Here is a 19557-nt window from a genome sequence, read left to right on the forward strand (position 1 = left end):
ACTGCTTTGGGGTACAAGAGCAGGGGGTCATCCATCTGTGGTGGTCAAGTATTCATGCCATACAAGGACAATAGTGATGATTCTCATCCAGCATGAGTGAGAAGATGAGGAGGATGGGGAGCAGGCTTCCTCCTGCACCCTCTTTATTTCATCCTCTCCCTTTATTTACCCGCCCATCAGTATTTACTACAGAGCACTTAACAGCACTCGTCGTGACTTCATTGCTAATAACACAACTCCTCTATTTAAATGGGGCTTACAGATGTTGTGGTTTGAGGTTTTTTTTTTAATTGTTTGCTAAACCTGTTGTAACCTGAACGTGTACATTGAACAGCAGGAGTGAGGTTTCACAATCCCACTTGAGAGGCTGCTAAATCATCTGCCCTGAGATGCCTGCACAGCACACATGGACTGTCACTCAGCCTTGGGGATCCTTGGGGACAAAGGCAAATCATGCACACTAATTACTGAAGCCATCGGACTGAAATAGATGGACCTGGTGGCTTATTTTCCTCATAATTGTCTAAAACTGGTTCTACTGGGCAGCTTCACCTTGAGCCCAGCTCGGGTGCAGGCACTGGAACATTCAGCATAAGCAGTGGGAAATCTTAGGTTCACAACACCTCTTTTGGGGCACACTTGCTTATTTACCCCAGTTTTGCACTACACTGTGAGTTCCCCTGGGACCCAAATGCTTGGGATGTCCTGGAGTGAGACTGTCACCATGAAATCCCCTGGATCTGTAAGGGCTTCCAGCCCCTCCGTGCTTCGAGGTGGGTGGCAAAGGGTGTAGAGCAAGAAGTGTGTATAGGGCCTCTTTTCAACTGGAAAATATTTAGGAGTCCACAGATGGGAGAAGTTTGATAGTCTTTGTTAGTGGAAATTCTCAATTGCCTGATTTTTCTTTCAGAATAACTAGGAGTTAGGTGCAAAGCAGAATTCTGTTTGTCATCTCCCCCCCTGCCCTGGTTTAAACCTAGGGGGTGTTAAATGGCTCCTGCCTGTCAGTGCCATGCTTACATTCTTTTCAGAAATCCGAAAACTGCTTAAGATCTTGAGTCATCCTTTCCAGTCACTCAGATTATTCTCTCTAAACCTCCAGAGACAGAGCAGTCAGGGCAGCTCCTTGCTGAGTGCTCCTTGGGCAGCAGCACCCTTGTAGCCATCTTAGCTCAGCCCCTTGTTCAGTTTTTGATCCTGAGGAACTTCTGCAGCATCCCATGGTAAGAGCATGGTAAAACCAGGACCAGGGGCTGCATCCTTCTCCCTCATCACTCCCTGCCCTGGAGAGCTGCTAACTTGGGAGGGGAAGACAGGAGGGGAGGGCAACCCAGACTCCTCAAAAAAGCCCAGCAAAACACCATCAAAACCACCTGAAAGCCAGCTGGTCCCTGCCTTCTCCTACTTGTGATTGCTGCTGTGCTATTAGCTGCACTTCTCATCAACCCAAAAAGGGTTCATCTCAGCACGAAAAGCAGAGATCCAGGAGCCTAAAATATAATGGGATCACTGACAGATCCATGGCACAGCCTTGCTTGGGGAAAAGAATTCCTCTTGTTCTATCAAATAGGAGGGACATTTAACCCCAGAAGTGAGTCAAATGTGAAATGTAATTCAAGCCCCAACAGGGCCCAGAGTATAAATGCAACTAGACATCTGATCAAACTGTCACAGACATCTGACCCCTGGGATGAGTGAGGTATCTGTTGTGTCTCATGAAGTCAGCAGAGCATCATTCCTCACTCCAGTCAATTTTCTTTCTTTCTTTCTCTTCCCCCATCCCTCCCCAAACAAAGGCAAGGAATTAAGTCAGGCAAAAATCCCAAGGAATGGACAGATTATCAGCCACGTGATGTACTTGAAAGATGAGTACAATTACAATGGTGCTGTTAAAGGGAATAAAACCAAATGCAAAATCAGTAAGAGAAGGCAATTATTAAGGCCTTTGTGACAGGGACAGTAACCCCAAGACAGGCAAAATTTGGGGAATTCTCCATGTAGCTGGACAGGACTGAGCTTGGTTGCTGCTGACTGAGCCTTGTAAATATGAAACCACTGTGCTTGGGAGCACCCTGTGAGAAGGTATCTTCATCCTACATTAAAAGCAACCAGCTGCCAGAAATACCTTGCTGGGAGCAGAGGATCACATCATGGTCAGGCAGGGTTTGGGAGCAGTTGTCCCTTGGCTTGTTGGGAACAGGGATGTGAGTCTGCCCGGTCCATGGAGGGACATTATGGAAATCCTTAGGAGTGTTTTCCACCTTTCTCTGGCAGGGTGATGGGCGGATTCGAAGGAGTAAAGAGCTGATTACTTACTGCTGGGCATTTTTGATCCTGCACTCTGCCTAATCCTGGGAGCTTTCAGTGCACAGCTTATTCCAGCTGAGTAACACGCCACTTTGTGGACTAACAAGTTAATTTGTGTGTCTCCTCGTGCAAAGTCTGCCATAAATCTGTAGGGTTTACTCAGGGCAGGGAGATGCAGCAGCTCTTTGCTTAGTGCACAGATAGAATCCTGCTGCTTTAACTGTGAAGGCTGAATACAGGGTAATCAAATTGGCAGAAAGTTCTTTCCACAATCTTTCTTTCCTCCTCCTGATGCTGTCTCTGGCTGGCTTGCTCAGGCTGCTCATGTGTGTAGCAAAACCCTCAGGTCTTGGCTGCCAGGAGCCCCATGTGCCCTCAGGACACGTGTAGGGGTTGCAGGTTTGCACAGCAGCACTGGAAAAATGGGATTTCCCAAAGCCTGGTGGGACACTTGATGTCCCAGACTCTGCAGAGCTGCAGGGAGGGCTTTGGTTTGGGGCTGTGTGTCATTAGGGTGGCTCACAGATGGAGCTGCTCATCTTTACACTGCTGAGAAGGCAGATCCATGGGCACAGACATGTTTGTGCGTGGCAGCAGGTGCATGAAACAGGAGGTGGGTTCTGCTCTTGTGTGCAGGAGCTCAGCTGAGCCTGGGGGTTAAACTGATGTACCAAGGGAAAATGGAGCTGAGAGGGATTATCACTGTCACGTGGACAGCATCTGTCTCTAGATGTGGCCCTATCTCAATTTTAGTGTGGGGTTACACATGCGCACCCCTTGCCCGCATGTGTGAAATCCACCAGTGTGTGTAGCTCTGTGCTGGGGTCTGTATAAATCAACCTTTATCTACTCTGCCTGTTGCCCTCTCTCTCTTTATCTCCATACATCTTCAGGCTGGGGTCTGTATTAGCCATAATAGATACAGAAAGTCGCTGATCTGGTGGGTCAAATGTTCAGAGCTCTTTGATCAGCCGTCAGGATGCATTACCACCAAGGCCTCCGGTGGGGCTTGAATTACAACTTACATTTGACTCATTTCTGGGGTCAAAACGTCCCTCTTACTTGATCGAATGACAGAAATTGTATAATTTGTATATATCCCTGAGCCATATGTGCTCTGAGTGCCACTCTAATGTGTTTTATAAAGGCACAGCTGTCTTGGTGACTTATTTAAAATGGGATTTTGAAGTAGTGTTCTTGCCATTTAATGTCCTCATTCAGGGTTACACAAGGTTTATAAAATAATAAATAACATTGGGAGCATTCATTTTAGCATAACAATGGGTTTGCTAGTTATAAGGAACTGGACTGTACAATAAAGCTGTGTTGGTAAGTAAGCAATAATGTAGACAGTAAGCAATAGCATAATTAGAAATTAATGATGGTGCAGGAAGCTATGGATACTTTCCTTACACTCTGCTAATGCTTCAGACTAGACAGAGCCCATCCTGGCAGCCTCTGCTATAAAACAAGCCCTGTCATGATGCTGGCAGATGTCTTGTCCTCCAACCTTCTGTGCCTGCACAGTTGTGAGGCCACCACAGAGCCCCAGGAGGTGTGAGGACAATCAGACACAAACCCTCCGTCTCTTCTTCTTGCGCCTCCTCCTTAGTAGGAAGCTGCAAAGCAGGACCAATGTGGACTTTCCTCCATGTGGTGTTCCCTCATCAGTTGCTTTGGAAGGGATGGTTCCCTCACAGGGAAGTGACAGCTTTCCATTGCTTGGGTTTGTTGTATTCTCATGGTTGTTGGTCCCTGACCTCCCAAGGACATCTAAATGTGAGAAATTTGGTTGTTTGCCCCCAAAGCTCTTTTGGTGCAACAGCTTGCATGGTGGTCACCCCAACCAGTGTCTGAGACCTTGGTTTCCCTCAGAAGAAAGCCTGGAAGACACTGGAGCACACGTGTGGCTGACTGGTACCTTAGGGCAATCTTTCTCAGGTCTTGTTGTGGTGGGGGGGGGTGGTGGAGGAAAATTAAGGCCCAGCAGTGTGTTCTTCCTGGTGCAGATTCCACTCAAGTCCCCTAATAAATACTTGTGTTTCTCAGGAGTCTGATCAGCCTTGGCATAGTGCGTTGTGAGACAAACTTGTGTTTCATTCTGAGGAGACTCAGAGGGTCTGAATAATCTTTTTATTTTGGTGGTTGTCTGGCTTGAGGTATTGATCACAGGGGCTGATGATGGTCAGTGCTAGAGAAAATCACAGATTTCAGTCCAAGGTTTTAAAGAGAAGAGCCCATGGCCCTCAGGCATGGAGGGCTCAGATGCTTCTGAGTTCCCAGCAGAATTCTGCTCCTTGGCTTTGACTTTCTTTGCCTCTGCACAGCATCCTGGTCTCTTCCAATTTGCAAATAATCTGTGTTTTTGAAGTCCACCATGATAGGGGCAGAGTACACCTTACAGTAACAAAACTGATGCCTTCCTAATCCCTTTGTATGACATATTGCACACATGGCTGGGCCATATCTATAGGAGGCCCCTGGTTGAGGGCTTTGTACTGACTGGAAGTTGAAAGAGAGGACTGGACAGAGCTGGGCAGTGCAGCAGGCACCTGTGCTAAGGTACAGATTTTGCTCTTTCCCTCCTGTTCTTTGAGAATACTGAACAATTTCCAATGTTGTCCTAGGGAATAAAAAATAGAGGGTAGACATTGATAGATATTAAATGCTTTTCTCAGCAGATGATTCAGGAAGAATCTCATGTCCTATTTTAGGATGAACAATAGAGTGTTACATGTCATTTATTTTAATCAGCAGCTAATGGAAACCCTTCCAGGAGGGGTTATGGAGGTGAGCACAACTACAGCTGATGATCCAGGCTCATGAATTTTGCATGAACTCCTGTGTGACAGTGGAATTTTTGAAAGGTGCAAGTCAGGAAGCAAATGCTGTAACTTAGTCGTACCAAGAAGGACTTTTCTTGTTGGGGTAGGGTTGGTTGTAGGTCTTGAATAAAATCATGATAATAAAAAAATCCCTTGGTATTACAAACAGAACAAATTCCATCTTCAGCTATCATCTCAAGGGACTTCTAAGTTGTTAACAACGGGGTGTTTGAAAAACATCTACCAAGCATCATGGAGGGAAAAGTTGATGTGACTGAGCAGTTCCTAAACCAGAATGAATAGCCTCTGTTTCTGTTGCATTTACTCTGGGGGAAAAAGAAAGAAATCACATCTTATACAATTGAAGATACCTGAAAGGTGACACAGAGTGCCTTGTGGAGACAGAGAACCTCTGTGGTGTTGGTGGTTTAATTTCATGTGTAGACATACATCTCATCAAAGATCTGAGGTTCCTAAATAGGTTTAGCTTTAGGAGCAGGGGCAGGAGAGTGAAGGAGATGCTGAGGAGCATCAGAGGATTGGCCCAGGGGTCAAGCACAGCATCCATTGCTCCTCCGGGGGCTTCCAGGTGGCCACAGCCAGCTGTGCCCTCGAGTTGGTCCTTTCCTTCTCTTTCCCAAGTCTGATTTTCTGGGATCTGGATCAGCTCAGGATTGGTTTTGACCTGATACTGGAGAGCATCTGCATTAAGCAGTACACTTGAATCCAGCCCTCAATCTGGAAGGAGTGTGATCAGTGTGTGCATGAGGACCTCCTAACAGAGCTCCTGTTTCTTTTGCAGTGAAGAAGTCCATAAGCAGTAAAATAATGTAAAAAAAAAAAAAAAAAAAAAAAAAGAAAAACCCAATCATTGCAGGAGAGTGATCCAGAGCTGGAGGCAGTGGCCTGTGGGCTGGGCAGGTGGTGGGTATCCAGGGGCTGGTGGAGCAGCAGAACTGTGTGTGTCCCACTGGGAAGCAGTATTTGCTGCTGCTGCATTTTGAGTTTTATATATAGATTTATATAAGAAATATAAGATTTATATAAGATTTATATATAGAAAATATTGATACCAGGAAGAATTCTGATAGAGGGTTGGATATGGGTATTTCCTGGTGCTGAAATGCCATGACACCTGCCAGCAGGGCTGGAGGAATCTGGGGGTCCAAAAATGTTCCTGTGTGCTGGAAGGTGAAGCAGATGGAGTAATGGGCTTGCATGGTGGAGTGTAGCTCAGGTCCAGTCAGACTGAACAACACTGAACAGCATTTGTTGCTTTGTGTGGTGACTCCTGAGGACACAGGGTCTGGCAGTCCAGCAATGGATGAACTTGTAAAGCCCAGCTCAGAAAATATCAGCAAGATCTAGAAGAAGGTGGCGTGCAGGTTCCTTTGGCCAACAGAGTGTCATTTCAATAAAGTGTCACCTTTCCCACTGTGCTGGGTGTTGCTGTAAAGGGACTGCATGTGGTGCTGCTTTTGGTGGTCAGCATGGCAAAGTGGAGACCTCCATTTGCAGGAACCTGGAGCAGCTCTGGAGGGAGCAGGTCACATTCCAAGCACAGGCAGCACATTAATATGGGATTTACATGTGCTTGAAACCCCCTGACAGTGCCCCTCAGGTCACTGCTCATCTGGGGGGTGCTGGGTTGTCCTTGACTGGTGGCTCTTGCTTTAGACAAAGGCAATCCTGAAGCTTTTATGCACAAGCTATTTCTGCTCTCAGATCCTCCAGCTCCTCATACTGTGCTAATTCCTTGCCGTTTGTCTCCTGTGTTACCCACTGTGACACAGTGTGGGCAGGACCTGGTCTTTTTGATGCTGAGCTCTGATCATGCAATAACTCTGATAATGCCACCACTGGGGAGCTGCCACGAGCCAGATTTGCTCCTGTGTCCTGTTGGGAAGGTTGGGTCGGGCTCCTGCAGAGGTTGGTTTTCTTCTGTAATGGACCTCTGGGGAGTGGCTTTTGAAAACTGTTTGTGGAAATGTCACATTGTGGGCCACAGGAGTATGAAAAAGGCCCAGCCTGTTGCTCTTGGGATTTCCTTTCCCAGCTGATAGATTGCTTCTCATCAGAGCCCTGGCCTGAGCCAGTGTTTGGGTCTGTCGGCACAACAGAGTCATTAACTGTGGAGCTGCTTGCTGCCAGCAGGGAAGTGTTGTTTTCCTCTGCAGAGTTTGGCCTGCTGAAAGCCTGGGAAGAAAGGAAGACCCCTTTATAGCTTCTGTTGGGATCCTCTCCAGCCCCTGCTGGCCTGCCCCACTCAACAGAGCATCCTGGGGCTGCTGGAGAATGATGAAGGTCAGGTTATCTCCAGTGTGGTCCATCCGGGTCAGGGGTTCCCTTCAGCCTCACCTGGCTCACGTGGTTGGGCAGAGCTGTGAACGTGACCTGGCAGCTTGTCCATGAGTGGGAGGGGGGTACCTGACCCTCCCTGCTCTGGCAAAGTGGTGGAACCTGATGAGGAACCAGCCCATGAGAACTTGGCACCTTTGCACCATGGGGTGTGTTCTGTGGTGGCATTTGTGCAGCAGACCCCTGGGCATCCCCTGTCTTGGAGGCTGAGTGGCTTCAGGTGGGTGCAGCCATTGAGTACCCCATCAGGGGAGGTGGGTTCCATGAGTTCCTCGGGCAGGTGAGGGTGGGTGCCATGGGTGCCACATGTTGTGGTCCCCAGGAGGGGATCTCGCACTGTGGGGTGCTCAGGAAGAATTTTTTTACGGAGAGGGTGATCAGCCATTGGAATGGGCTGCCCAGGGAAGGAGTGGATTCTCTGTCTCTGGAGATATTTAAAAAGAGACTGGATGTGGCACTCAGTGCCATGGTCTGGGAACCACGGGGGGAGTGGACCAAGGGTTGGACTTGATCTGTGAGGAGGTCCCTTCCAACCCAGCTGATTCTATGATTCTGTGATTCTAGGAGAGGGGAGTGGGCGATGCAGGTGCAAGTGAGGAGACAAACATGCACTGTGTTCACAAATTGCAGGCCAGCAGGAGGGGGACGTGCATGGCCCTGCCACCAGCCCTGAGTTGTTTTGCACCTCTGGGGAAAGCTGAGATCTTTCCCAGAGTTGGGATGGGACCCACAACCCCAAGGCAGGGAGGGATGCAGTAGAGTTTCCCAGAGAGGTGCCACTGGCACTGCAGCCTGAGCTCCTGCCAAACCTGACCCAGAGCTGTGTGGTTGGCCTGGGCACCTATCACCCATCCCGTGGGGTGCTGAGGACTGTGCTGGGTCTCATGGGTGACATCACTTCTGTGATCAGCCACCTCTCAGCAAGGCTTGTGCTCAATTTATCTCAAAGTAGGAAATCCGTCAGCAGACACTGGGAGGGTCTGAGCTCTGCTGTATGGCCCAGGTCTGTACATCTGGGTGCACTCTAAAGGGCAAAATATGACTTGGCTTTTATGACTTTAATTAAAACATGAGTGAAGAGTATGAGTTTCATATTAAATTGCATTTTCCTGACTGCTGTGTGAAGGATCTAACTGATCTGATTACCATGAAGATTACAAACTATCAAAGTGAAAAAGAGCTTTTTGCAAGTATTTCGTATTAAACCTTCAAACATAACACTTTAAGAATAATTATAGTTGTATTACTGGAAAATGATTCATGAATTCTGAATAAATATAAGACCCTTAAAAGGAAATGTTCCAAGACCACAGTTTTCGTTCCAATCTGATGAAATTTAGTATCATTTTGCAGCTGTAGATTAAAATGAAAAAAAATATATACATAGACTGTATTGAGTATATGTCAGACTAAACTAATGAGATTTTTTTCATCAACTCAAAGTATACACAGACACACACAGACAAATGGAACAGCCATTCCCATTTTCTGTATCAGAAAGCACCAAAAGAGAAGGCAGAAAGGACCTTGCTGCTCTCAAGTCTTCATTCTGCTCTTGATTGTTAAATAATATATTTTAGGTTCTTATATCTTGCCTGCAGAATGTTTGAACTGACACTAATGGGTATGTAAGAGAAAAGAGCAAGCTTAAAAAAAAAAAAAAAAAAAAAAAAAGAGGAAGGACTAGGATTGGGAATTTTCTTAATATTCCCAGTGGGCTGTAATAAAGATACATTTTGCACAATACAGTGAATGTTTACAGCAGACAATTTAGTTTCCTTCCAACAATTATGAGAGAAATTGAATCTCAGGAAATGTTAGTTTTCTCTAAAATTAGACATAACAATAAAGATACCTCTGAAAGTTTATTAAGGAGGGAAGAAGAGAGAAAAAAAAAAAAAAGGTCATCAGTCTCTGGAAGGCAATTTAGGAAATTTATTTTCAGAAATCCAAATGACTTCTAAACAAAACCAGACACACAGCACTGAGGGCTGGTGGTACTCCCCATGCCACACTCAAAGCTGGAGGCTGCATTTCTTTTGAGGAGCTTTTTTCCCCAGGCTTCAGCATTTCCTACTGCATTTTGGAAGCAAACACCCAAAAGGTGCTTCTTTACACCAGAAACCCAGCTGGAGAAGGATGCCCCTAACAAAGGTCATGTTCCTCTGCCTATAGGTCAGGGTGCTGCAAGCCTGGGAGCTTCAGTGGTGTGGAAGGGAAGATGTGTGGTCCTCACCTGGCCACCCCTCATCCCAGGTTTCCCTGCACTGAACATGGGGAAAGGAAACATCAGCACTGACACCAAAAGTAGCAAAACTGAAGGAGCCCCAATGCTTAAAATCAGGATGTGTCTCACTCAAGGGTTAGCAAGTTGAAGGCTGGGCATTTTTGCATCACTCTCTGCATGCCTGCTGGGAGGTGTAGTTAGTGGTGATGGTTGTGCAAATGGGCTGTTTCCTCTTGCACTTTCATCTCTGCACAAGGGCAGAGCTCCAGGGTGTGTGCAGGCACAAAGGACTGGTGAGCAAACCCCTGAGAGCCTTGAAGCTTTTCTCAAGAAAATTGGTCATGAAATGTCAAGAGAGGAGCTGCAAGGAAAGGATGGAAATTACTGGGCACTTGATTACAACTTCATGAATGAATTTATTGTGTCACACAGAGGTGCTGGGGATCAAAAAGTGAAAGCTGCTCTGCAAAATGCAGAAAATGCTGAAGGTCTTTGAGCAACTTGTGCTCTAGTGTTTAAATTTTTGAAACACTACAGTTTGAACATGTAATTCTTCTGCTTGCCCTGGTTTCCAAAGTTCTGCATTGAGAATATGCTGCAACGTGCATGTTAGACACCCCTGCTCTTCTACCTGAGTGTTTTTAATTTTTATCTGAGATTCTTGATTGGCAGCTGCCTCAGCTCATTCCAGTCTGGAAAGAGATTCCTGGTGTTTGATACCACAATTAGGGATTGGAGGAGAAATGGTGAAAGCTGATAGAGCTTAGCTTGCTGCCAAGCTCCTCTAGTGATGTTCCTCAAAAGGCTCTGTCCTGTTCTGATCATATTATGGGTTACACTGTGATGCAGCACCGCAGCAGGACCCTGAGGTACCTGGTTTTTTACCAATATTAACACTTGGCTCTGAGTTGTCACAGGTTTTTGGAAATATCCTGTAGCCTTGAAGTTGAAAGGTGGCAGCTGAAGCCCCTGAGTACAGTGAACAGTGAATTTTTACAAGGGGGTCGATGTTTTGGCTTTTTTACCTCCAGCTGTGCAGTGCTCAGAGCCTCCCTGGCTCATCCAGTAGCATCTCTCTTGTTTTGGCCCACTTCTGCCCATTTCCCTTGGAACAATTCAGGGTCTACCTGGTGTGTTATAAACTAGTAAAAAGAACAGAAGCAGCTCTACAGCTGTTTAATGAATGAAGAGTTTCAGTTGTTTTGGCTTCTGGATGGCCGGGGATGATTTTCTGTGGATGCACTGCTACCAGAGTGCCTCCTGCCTTGTGTATTAGGGTGGGTTCCTGGTCATGGGCTGCAGGTCAGGCTGGTGTTGATGTGAGGCCTCTTGCACCTTCATCTCTTCAAATGCTGTCCCCTGCCTCTAGAGATGCCTCCAATTGTCCTTTCTCCCCACCATAACTGGAGATGATCATTACTCCTGACTTGGTGTCCCTGCTGTACTTCGAGGTGCAGAGCTCTCATTACTTTAGGGAAGTGTTACTATTTGGGTAGTTAATTTGATAGTTTTCCTTTTTTGCTTTCCTCCTGAAAGCTATTAATTTTGTCCACATAGTTAAATGCTTTTGAAGGTATTTGATGAGTATCTGATTTAGGACATAGATGAACAGTGTGTGTGTGTTTCTGCCTGGGTTTGATGCTTTATGTAAGCTTCTTTTTATTAAGGAATAAAAATTACTAAAATTGTTAAATATAAGATCTGTTTGTTTCCCAAAATTCACATATTGGAGGTTTAAGGTTGAGACTTTCACACCTATGCTGGGGATTTGGATACTTGGCCATGTTACAGTTCTCACAATTTTTCCACCAAGTCTCTTGGTGTTTCATGCTTTCCCTAAGAGCCCAACACCTTTGTGCTCTTGTGATGGGACAGCTTCTGCTTTGGGTAAGGGAGCAATCGAATGAAATTCTTGCACTCGTGGTTGTGGAGGAACAGCTTGTGGTCATTATGGTGCTCAGAAGCTCAAAGGAGGTAGAGGGAGGTCCCTGGGGTTTGTCTCAACATCGCATGGATGGGGGGACTGGCACATGGATGAGTTTTGCATCTTTAGAATCTGCAAGGAGACAAGCATGGTCTGATCCCATGGGGCTGGAGTGATCCATGAGAAAGGCAACAGAGCTAGGGAAGGATCTGGAGCACAAGTGGTACGAGAAGCAGCTGGGGTATGTTCAGCCTGTGGCAAAGGAGGCTGAGGGGAGACTCTGAAACTGCCTGAAAGGAGGTTGGGGTGAGGGGGGGTCGAGTTCTTTTTCCTAATACCAAGCAATAGGACAAGAGGAGATGGCCTGAAGGTGTGCCAGAGGAGGTTTAACTTGGATATTAGGAATTCTTCCCTGAAAGGGTTGGCAGGTCTTGGCACAGGCTGCTCAGGAAGGTGTTTGAATGACTATCCCTGGAGGGTTTTAAAAGCTCTACAGATGTGGTACTGAAGGACATGGTTTAGTGGTGGCCTTGGCAGTGCTGGGATAACAATTGAACCTGATGATAATGAAGGTCTTTCAAAACCAGAACAGTTCTGCAGTCCTCTAATCTTTAATCTCCTGTGACCAACCATAACCAGGTCCTGCTTAGCTCCAGGCTGATGCCTCCTGACCCGGCTATTGAGGTGGAAATCTGGGAGATGCTCTTGCCATCTTATCTTAGGGTGTACTTTGGCAAAGCTGGCTCCAAGGTTAAGTGGCTCTGGCACTTCTCCAGGAGCCAGGTTCTGGAGCTGAGGGTCTTTGGGATAAGATGGGAGGCTGATTTATTGCACTGGTAATTTCAGTTCATTTCCTTTTCCCATTTTGGCAACTTCTGGCAGTCTGAAATGTTTTGCAATGGATAGGATGGGTAAAAGATTTCAAGCTTCTCTTGGGGATAAAGAGGAGAGAGGAGAGGGAAGAAGGTGGTATTTTACAAAGCCATGTTCTTAATTTTAATAAATCTAAAAAAAGAAAAGGTAAGCAGCACCCTACCTGCTAAGGTGACAGGCGCTTAAGAAGCACTGAATAAATACATAAAACATATTTGCTGAAGGCATTTGTCATTGGAAGTTTAAACATTAAATATGCCTGCTTCTTCTGATACCATAATAAAGCAGTGATGTTCAAAGAGCCATTAGTGGAGCTCTGACTACAGCTTTACATCTTCACTATATGTACCAAGGAAGCTGCATTATATCAGCAATGCCTCAGTGAGTTTTGCCCCCAGAAGGCAAAGGAAGTGAATTCTGGGAGGGATTTCAGTGTGTCTTGGGCTTTTTTGTAGGGCATTTTTCTTTCTGTATTGATCAACTTGGCTGTTCTGGTATTGTTCCCTTGTAAAGTGGTGGGCAGGTCCACAGGACCAACAGCTCTACTTTTGTCCTGGTATCCCCAGGCTTAATAAAACCTGGCTCATGGCCTGATGAGACAAATAAACAGGTTTGTGTATTTACTTTTTTTTAAATTACAGGATAAGGAGGATAACAGGTACTCAATCCATTAAGAAATAACTAGGTGGGTGATTCACTACCATTTGTGTAAATGGAACTAACTCTGGGCTGCCTGCACAATTTATTAATACTTCACGGGAGGAAAAAAAAAATATTTTAATCTCATAATGGATGATGAGCTGTGAAATTGCTTCTGCAGCAGCTGGGCACCCTGCGGGAGGTGCTGGATTGCACCACATGATGCAAGCACTCCCCACATCTCTGCCTTCCTCCTGCTAATCAGATATGTCAAACCTGGGTGATGAGGAGAGGGTGCCACTGCTGTGACTGGATTTTGTTACTGATTTTTTTTTTTTTTTTAATATATGTCATTGTCTTGTCAATTTACTTTGGGGATCCCAAGTCTGACTTTGGAAGAGTGTGGGCTCAAATGTGAGTGCATGTCTGGCAAATGATGCTTTGGGTTTCTAAAGTCCAGGCCTGCTCCTCACTGCCCCTGGCCAGGCTGGCCTGGCTCACATCATTAAATAATTAGAAATTTTACACATTGGGCTGACCCAGCTTGTGATTTCCACTCTCACTTTAGTGCCAAGAGCTGTTACTGTTGGCTTTGCTCTACCCTCTTGGCCTTGGACTGGGTTCATGAGCAGCATCGTGCTCCGTTTCCTGGTACCAATATGTGTCCTAAAATGACTCAACAAGGACTTACTGCTTTTTTTACATATGGGAAGCCAGGGAACATGTATAATGATGAGAGAAAACCAGGTGTAGTGTAGAACCACTTGGGACAGAACAGTGTCTGCTTGGTTGTTCCTGTGTCTCAGCACCTGGCAGACCCCAGTGCTGTGCCTGGGGTAGGAGGACCCTGCAGAGCTGCATTTGAAAGTTTGTCATGCTAACTGGGGGGTAATAATTAAGGCATATCTGGGAAAAAGACTTGGTTCAGGATGGATTGTGTTGCTGTTTGACTTTGCTGGGGGATCTCACTGCAGATGTCTTAAGGAAAGCAGTAGTAGCTGTGCTGCCTTTGGCACAGAAGATGGCTCTGGGCGGGGGGCTAGGATATAGCCTGGGTGATAAAACTCTGAAAAACTGAGAAACTGAAACAAGGCATCCATGCAAAGTGTGCCACACAGGCTCCCTCAATCTCTTAACCCCATACCTTTAGTTTTGAGAATAAGGGAAACGATCTCTAAGACAAAACCTGAAAGGGGACAAGTATGGTACAGAATCCTGTTCCCTCCTGCTCTGGGTCCTTCTTACTCAAATGAATCCAGGCTGAACTAATTTCTTAGAGTGCTTTTTCCTAATTCTTCCTTGTATGTGCTTCATTACTGTTTTCAAGCTGCCTTCTCTCTTGACCTGCTTACAGTGCATTATCCATCATTATATAACATACCCTTGGCTCAGCACAGAATACCAAACCTGAGCAGCCCAGCAATGAGTTTCTCTGAAGTGGACTGATCTTATTATGTGAATTCAGTATGCCATGAGACAAAAAAGGCAATTATGTAAAATCTGCACTCCTCAAATAATTCCCAGAAATGCCTGATATTCTTGAGTAGAATATTATCATATTCCTTGTGTTCGCTTCCAGGCAAATTACTAGGAAAGAAAAGAAAAGGGGTTTTATTAATCTGGCCAAGTCAGTCTAATTTTAGGTCCTCATTGGCTCTTCTGTCCTTTCAATATTTTTTAAAAACAGGCAAAAATCATTATAACCAATTTTAAGGAGGCTGCTTGTGAGGCAGATGAGGGAGGGAGATATATTTTGCTGATGGGGAGCAGAGCTTGCACTTCTTCTGGCTTTCCCTGGAGCACTGCCACATTTGCTTTGAAAAAACCAGGGAAAAATAGCCACAAAAACACATGGTGAAATACACCAGTTCTCTTGTCAGTGTGGGGAAGTACTGTAGGTAAAGCTAGAGATTACTACAGGTGGTCCAAAAGCAAGGTCGAACATGCCTTATAGTCCTAGCCCTGCTTGTGAAGATACAACAGAGAGTTTTCTGGAGCTCTGGGAACTTCTCAAATTTGCATAAGACAGTCTTGAGTGTCTCTGAAAACTGTCAGCAGACTTTGAGCCTTAACATCCCATCTGCTTCTTTGGAAGTTGAAGGTCTTTGTTATAGGGAGCTGGTGTTGTCATCCAGAGTTTGGCCTCTAGAATTGGAGATGGGTTCAGATTTGGTACCTCCACCTGTGCTGTGACCCCAGTATGGGTCAGGACAGCATGGGACAGAGGAAGGTGATGTCTGGACATCCTCTGTTTTATTAAAATGGCCTTCCAGAGAAGTAACCACAGCAAATCTGCAAAGCAGTAGGTTTGGATGAGCTTTATGAGGAATCTGAGGAATTCTCTGCCAGTAGATATTAAGGTGAAGAACATATTAGAGCTGAAAGGAGGTGGAAGGGCGATAAAACCATATGAGGTAGGTGAAAGGAAGGGGTGAAATATTCTGTCCTTTGAGGAGCTTCATGATTATTCCCAAGGGATTTTCAGATCTCCTCCAAAGTGCTAGCTAGTATTGGCTAGAGTTTGGGTCAGCATGTTTGACCAGGTGAACAGCTGGTCTGAATGTGGATCTTGTGTTCTTGGGAATATAGTATGTGATTGTGGGTTACTGTTCCTCCCTGAAAGGGGTTTTGAGAGCTTTTGTCCCCAGAAGGTACCTGGTGGCACGAGAAGGTGGATGTGGAGGGAGAGTTGTCCCAGCAGGTTCAGGTGGAGCTCTTCTTTGGGATGTGCTGTGGCTCTGCTGGACTCCTTCCCTGCCCTCTCTTACCAGGCAGTTGCTGCCTTGCAACAAAACCAAGGAAAAGCTGAGATCTCTGAGGTAGTTTCTGTTTTTCTTCCCCTTTATTCCTGAGGGTAACTACTTCCAAAACTCATTTTTGTCTGCATCACGGGGGAATTCAAGGTCTGCTTCTCTCTCTCCCTCTCAGCAGGATAAATGCAGCATTACTGATCCTTTATATACCATTGCATGCTGCACTGCTGCTTCCATGCATGTAGATCTGCCTTTATGGTGACTGTAACCTTTTCTTGAACCAGAGATTTTCCTGAACAAGAGCCTTTTGGGATCTATGTGGGCTTTCCTGGATACATTTTTAATAAACACAATAATTTGACTGCAAGCCCATTGCCTATACCCTGTTTGTTCTATGGGATAGTCATTTCCATGCCTGTAAAAAAACCACTAACTCACAGGGCAATCAAAGGAAGAATGACAACCAGAACAAAATTGGTATGTGTTGCCATAAAGCAGTCCATCTTCAGCATCATGCACTGTAGCTGTATATATTGCCTGTAAATAATGGCCTCCAAATGATATTATATCTCTAGAAAAAAAAATCAAGACTAATTGTAACTATATTTTTGTTTTCCATTTTGGTTTATGTACTGTATATGACTTTTGTAGAGACATTTTTATTCCAGGAAAATGACAGGCCAACAAGAAGCCATAATTGCACTGATTTTTAGAAGTGCCTGCGTTACTACAGATCTGATGTACTGCAAGACATGAATCAGAAAAATTCTATTAAAAAGTCTCTTGAATGGCTGACACAGGAGTATTATCCATGATGATTAATTTGACTTGGTCATTATGAACACAGACAAGTCTGACAAAATTGCATTTCATTCCCCCCCTGAATTCATAAAATCACTATACACATAATAAGAAGTTATAGTTCTTTGCTATCCACTATACTTGACAGGATTCCAGTTCTGGATAAGATACTGATTAAAAAAAAAAAAAAAAGTGGGGAGGGAGAGTTGGGAGCCTTTTAAAAAGCCTACAATAGGCCTGATTTCTTTTGCTATAGATTGTTCATAGAAGACTATTATTTTTATCTTTTTTTGGTGAAGTGGGGATGCAGGTCAACTGTAGCTTGGACAATAGAAAACCTGACTGTAATCTTGTGTTGCCATTGAAAGGGATGTGGCACAAATGCATCAGGAATCATTTCCAACCCATATAAATGAGGTGGACAGGTTGAGGCCAAAGAGCCTCAGAATGTTGCTTCTGGCTTTGCTGGCATTTGGAACAACCCAAACTTCTCCAGTGAGAGTTGGATGTATGCCTCCCAAAACTTTATCTTTCTGAGTGAAATGAGATTTGCTCTTCCCTCTGAATATTCCTGGCTAGTTTCCTGCACAGTCCCTGTCCTGCTGAGCATCACATAGCAGCCATCCTATTGCTGCTGTAGCAACCAGCCAAGGAGATCAAAATTTAATAGGGCAAGTGTGAACATTATTATAGAGTCATAGAATTATCCAGGTTGAAAAGGACCTCTGGGATCACCAAGTCCAACCCTTGATCCACTCCCCCTATGGTTCCCTAATAAACCCTGGTATCTCCCTTCTGTGCCTGTGTAGCTTTATGTAACTTGTAGAAAGAGACTTTTTTTTGCACTGTCAAATGTGATTGAAACCCTCCAACATTTTGAAGACTTGTGGCTGTGTTCCTGCATGGATTTTGTGTCTGTAGGAGATGGGGTGAGGTCAACTCACGTGAAGTGGCAGAGCCATGTGGTAGTGTTGTGGTTGGGCTGGAGGTGTGGGGTTGCAGCATCAGAGCCACAACAGGAGGAAAAGGTGAGGAACAGGGCACGTGGAGGTGTGGGGTTGCCCTTTGGGTCAGCTGGTGTTTGGCTGGGATTTAAAAAGCCAGGAGTGCAGGTGTGGAAGAGCAGAGAAGAAGGCAGAGCCCAGGCTTCCTGCAGGTTCTCTGCTGTGCTCCCAACCTCCCCTCCAAGGCTGCCTCCTACTGAAGATTGTGCAGACCCTTCCAATGTATTCATGCAAGAACTTATTTTTCCCTTTTCAACCTCATTCCCAGACTCAAAAAACATGAGCATGTGAAAATTAATGTAGAAGGGGCTGGGAACACTTCAAAGACAATCTGTAGATTGTATGTGACTGACAATAAATACTTCTTTACAGTATTTATCCAACTCTACCCACGTAATTCATTGGCCCTGCTATTCACAGGCTGGATCTCCATGTGCGGAGATGAGGCAAATCAATTTCCATTCCTAAGACCCAGAGCTGCTGACATGGAAAATCAGTCCTGCTTTACTCCGTGGTGCAGGGCTCTGGGAATCAGAGGTGTGAGCATCTCCCCCTCTACCCTGAAAGGTGGTGCCACCCCCCTGGGTCACCCTGCAGTGGGTTCTGGGCTGGTTCCCTTCATAAACCCAGAGCATTTCTCTGGAGTTGGCAATGTCCAAGTGGCTTCCACCTTCTCCTGCCACCTGAGCTATCGTTTCTGTCCCCATGGGTCTGGTATTTTGCACTGAGTTGAAATCTGTGGTGCAGGAGATGGAGAAATGTGTTAAAATCTCCTTGCAAATAACACTGTGCCTGGGCTGAGTAATGTGTGTGGTGGGGGAGCAGGTTGGAGATTTTCAAGGAAAAGTGGGCTAGCTTGCTTTTGTTCAGCTTTGGGTTTCACATCTTTGTTGTGTTTGGACTCTCTCTCTTTCTCTCTAATGTGGTCAACACTTGTAGCTCCTTCCCAAGTCACCTGCACAGTGAGTTCTTGATGTCCATTAACATATGGCTGTGGCTTTGGCTGGATCTCAGATGGTTCCTCAGGAGCTGCCCTGTGTTTAGGACATCCCTTTGTCTCAGGTCAGTTGGATGTGTGGGGCCTCCTGTGGGTGGATGGATCCAGCCCAGCCCCTGGTCTTGCTGAGAGTACTTCTCTAGGCAACTTTCCAGCCACTTTTCCCCAAACCTGCAGCATTCCATGGGGTTGCTATGGGATGTGTGGGGGGTCTGACAGCAAGGAGGGGGCAGAGAAGAGGCACTGTCCCCTCTGGGAGGGTGCATGGCTCCATCTCTCTGCAGGCTTTGCCACTCCAGGCAGCTCCCACCTGCCCTGAAGCAGTCGCTGAGAGGGAGGTTTGGAAGAAGAGGTTTGTTGTTTCAGCTGATTTCAGAGTTTTAATTTGAAGAGGAATAATGTGCAATCACAACCACTGTCTTCTGTTTGACAGTGGAAAATCTTTGAGCCTCTCTGGGTTTTTGTGTACCACAAGAGGTGGCCTTTCAGCAGTGAGCTTCTCTGCACTCCCCTTTGGAGTCCTGGTGGGAGGAATGGGCTCAGACCAGCTCACTAATCTAATTTGTAATGTATCTTTATAACATATAATTGGCTGTTTAATTTAATTCAAATTAACATAAGAATAGAAAATACAATCTGCAAGCATAGCCCACGTGGTGGTGGAAAGTGGTGGCGGGTGCTGCTGGTTTCAGGTTTTGTGCACGCAGCATTTGACCACCCTTCATAGGGACAGAGCTGTCACTTCGGATGTGCCAATGTGTGCCAGCAAATCACAGGGTGATTTTTCACCCTTCCCCACTCTTCTGTCTCTCATCTCCCTTCCCTATCTTCTGAGCAGTCCACTTAAAA

At 45.7% G+C, this 19557-nt stretch overlaps 1 protein-coding gene across 1 annotated transcript in view; it reads left to right on the forward strand.

The window, feature by feature from the left end:
- TOX2 (TOX high mobility group box family member 2) overlaps positions 1-19557 on the forward strand; it is a 138245-nt gene that overhangs the window by 58795 nt on the left and 59893 nt on the right. The gene's annotated exons all lie outside the window — the stretch shown is intronic.

Source organism: Calypte anna, chromosome 20, assembly GCF_003957555.1.
Source record: "Calypte anna isolate BGI_N300 chromosome 20, bCalAnn1_v1.p, whole genome shotgun sequence".
Taxonomy (NCBI): Eukaryota; Metazoa; Chordata; class Aves; order Apodiformes; family Trochilidae; genus Calypte; species Calypte anna.